At 33.4% G+C, this 3,879-nt stretch overlaps 1 non-coding gene across 1 annotated transcript; it reads right to left on the reverse strand.

Moving 5' to 3' along the window:
* Positions 1 to 3,321: 3,321 nt before the first annotated feature.
* On the reverse strand, positions 3,322 to 3,428 carry LOC126032897 (U6 spliceosomal RNA). Its single transcript, XR_007504057.1, has one exon. It is a non-coding gene; the product is annotated as a U6 spliceosomal RNA (small nuclear RNA).
* Positions 3,429 to 3,879: the final 451 nt, after the last annotated feature.

Consider the following 3,879-nt stretch of genomic DNA (forward strand, 5'->3'; position numbering starts at 1 on the left):
AGCTCAAACAAAACTATGTGTAAAGACAACAGGATTCAAGTTTTTAAAATGCTATTACTATATATTTTATTTATTTATTATTTTATTTATTATCTATTCTTATGACAGCACCATTTTTTTAATAAAGTTATTCATTAGACATTCTCTGGCTAAGAACAGAGCTCACTCATTTAGTCAGTCTGTGCACAGCAGCAGCTATCTAGGTTGAAGAACATTATAAATTTTGGTCTGAAATAATTCTATTTTAATCTCCATATATTGCTCTATATAAGATACTTTCACAGTACTAGTGTCAAGCCTATTTTCCAGGAAATGTGTAACTTCACAATGAAAACAAGGAAGTAAAATAAAACTAAAATTAGTTTAATTTTTTTAGATCACTCCTTTAATAAATACTTTGTATTTAAGGAATATTACTGAGTAAGAAAGGTTCATTAAGATGTGCTGCTTCTAATTTGTGTGTAATGAAAGTAAATATAAAATCTACCAAACTGCATAAAGTCCTTTAAAATCAAAGCTAATTTTAAAAACCGATTTCGATATAGTGGCCACTGATCAGTTTTCACATTCTGTTTTACAATAATAAAATGCATTTTTTAAATTTATTTGAGGTCCACAGCTATATGTACTCAAGGATTAGACTAGGTTTTGTGCTCACGGACCACTCTTGTTGGGACTGACTCTGATGTCTATGTGTGGTCCCAGGGACTGAACTGAGTCAGTCAGTGTGGTTCAAAGCAAGATCCTTGATGTACTTTCTCTATGGCCCAGTAAAATACATTTAATATTAGCTATATATTTAAAAAAAAACACATGTATTAATACTAAAAACAAATTTGTATAAAATGTTTTATCATCTAAGACATTTACTGAAATAAAAAATAAAACATACTTGATCTCAAAGAAACTTCATGCATTCTTAATTTCCATTAACATCTTTGAGAAAAATGATATCTGTATGCAAATCATGACCTTCTGATTCTGAGAATATATAGTAAATACAAATATTTATAATATATGCATATAGGACTAAAATGAGAATACAATGTAGAATAAAGAGAAATCATATATAAATGTATAAATTAATATATCTGACAATGATTTCAAATATTTTTACTTTTTTTAAATTAAGCATGGAGTTGAGTGCTATCCAGAGATACTCACAAAATAGTTTTGGCTCTGTGCTCAGGTGTCATCCCTGGCAGTGCTCCAGGATCATATGAAATGCTGGAGTTGAAGTAGGGTCAGTTGCATGCCTACATGCAAGATGGTGCTTTAACTTTTGTACTAATTTTCCAATTACAGAAGTTTAAATTTTACAGTAGACTTTAAAATTTATAAGCCAAGAAAATTGATATCTAAAAAAATTAAAGACCCTATCTAGATAAATCTAAAGTTAACATAGGCGAAAAACTGGAAGGATTTAGAATTGCCCCAAAATAAAAGAGATGATGATGGGCCAGAGTGGTGGCGCAAGCGGTAAGGCATCTCCCTTGCATGCGATAACCTAGGAAAGACTGAGGTTCTATCCCCCAATCCCATAATCTCCCATGCCAGGAGCAATTTCTGAGCAGAGAGTCAGGAGTAACCCCTGAGCTGATGTCACTGAGTGTGGCCCAAAACAAAACAAAACAAAACAAAAAAAAGAGATGATGAAAGAGAACAAATCTTACTGTAAACTCCACATTTGAATAGAGTAGGAATTAACTTAAACTCTGACAAATATTTGGAGTCTATTAACCAGTCCATCTGAGATCAACAGCTAGTTTACGGGGGAATAAAAATGATGGGAAGTGATTGTGATACTATCCTGGGAATGGCCGATTAAAGCAAACCAAAAACATGTAAATAGTAGCTGGTTCATATTTAATGTTCCTGGTCACTCAAAAAAAATAACAAAAACAAATGTATTGTACTAAAATTAGATTCATTTCAGTTGTTAAGTTATAAAATTATTTTAGTTTCTTTCTTTACAATTTCTTCTAACATGGCATGCAAACACTTTTTGAGAAGAAATAAATGGACACACTTTTTTCTTGGTAAGTACCTTTTTCTGTGGAAATCTTGTCTTGGTGAGCACCTTTATCTCTGAAAATTCACCTGCTTATTTTTCATTGTTATTTTTGTAGTTTCTAGCCAAATTTGGTGATGCTCAGAGGTTCCTCTTGGCTCTTCACTCAAGAATTTCTCCTAGTGGACTCGAGGGAGCACATAGAATGCTAGGGGTTGAACACTGGTTGGCCATGTGCATGGCAAATGCCCTCCCACTGTACTATGGCTTTGGTTACAAAGATTTATTTTTAAATCTGCATTTATAAACTTATTTTAAAATCTATATTGATAGAAAACATAATAGACTAAATTTCAGGAAAAAATGCTTCATGATATATGAAAATAAAGTTTCAGTGGTAAAGCTGATCAAAAGAGGTTTTTTTTTAAAAAAAAATTTAATTTTAATTTTAGGGCCACACCCAGTGATGGTCAGGGGTTATTCTAGCTATGTGCTCAGAAATCACTCCTGACTTGGGGGAACATAAAGGAAGCTGAGGATCACACTGAAGTCCATTCTAGGCTAACATGCTCAAGGCAAATAAATGCCTTACCACTTGCCCTACCACTCCGGCCCCTGATCATCACAGTTTTAACAGAGCCTTTCTTGGGTTAAAACTCACAGGTCTAAATTGCATCTTTTCATGTGGAATTCTACACTTGATCTCTGGGAACACATTATTCATCAAGCATATATGAGTATGATAATGATGATGATGATGATGATGATGATGAGATTACTACTACTACTAATAATAATTCTAAATAAAATAACATTTTAGGAAAAATTCTGACATTAAGATGTCAGTTTACCTAGACTTTAAGACTCAACAAAAATCAGCTTTAAAAATCTCTACCGCAGCTTTCTTACCTTATACAAAGAAGGTGAAAAGATGTATTAATTCAAGATTTATTTTTTAGCTAAAAAAGACAATAAATATCTCAAATTTTGACAATGACTATAACATAGAAAGCAACTTTCTAGAGTTGCATTATGCATATTCAATGCTGAGTACTTAACCATACTGACTTTAACTGGTTTTATGGCTCAAATACTTGGATAAAGTTATAAATTGGAATGATATATTGGGGGGGGGTCACACTCGGCAGCGCTCAAGGGTTACTCCTGATTCTATGCTCAGAAATCGCTCCTGGCAGGCTTGGGGACCATATAGGATGCAGGGATTCGAACCACATTCCTTCTCAATGCAAAGCAAATGCCTTAGCTCCATTCTATCTCTCCTGTCTGAGAATACTTTTTTTTTTTAAGTAAAAAATATGGAACGCTTCACAAATTTGCATGTCATCCTTGCGCAGGGGCCATGCTAATCTTCTCTGTATCATTCCAATTTTAGTATATGTGCTGCCGAAGCGAGCACCCGAGAATACTTTTAAGAAAAAAAATTATACTGCTAAGAAAGATACACAGTATTTCACAAGTCAGGCATTTTAACCTTCTGATTAGTAGTTTATCTTTCTCAACTGCTAGTTTACATTACAACCCAAATAAATCTTGGAACATGGTCTATATTTTGAAAATGAAGTACTACATCATCTGAGTTCCACCTTCTAATCAATTGGACATATCTTTAAAGGGGTAGCATGCTATAAATTGTATCTTAAGAAGTAATATTTTATGAAATGATCACAAAAATGTATTTTAGTACAATGGAGCTTGATTGATATATAACTTTTTCCAGTTGGTTCTGGGGAAGCCGAAGAGTATGTATCCTAAATACAATACCACCCTTCTGCATGGTCCACCTCAATCTCACCAATAATGTGCTTATGGAGGTCAAAACTCAGAATCCCACACTGGCTTCTATACAG

This window comes from Suncus etruscus, chromosome 16 (assembly GCF_024139225.1).
Source record: "Suncus etruscus isolate mSunEtr1 chromosome 16, mSunEtr1.pri.cur, whole genome shotgun sequence".
NCBI lineage: Eukaryota > Metazoa > Chordata > Mammalia > Eulipotyphla > Soricidae > Suncus > Suncus etruscus.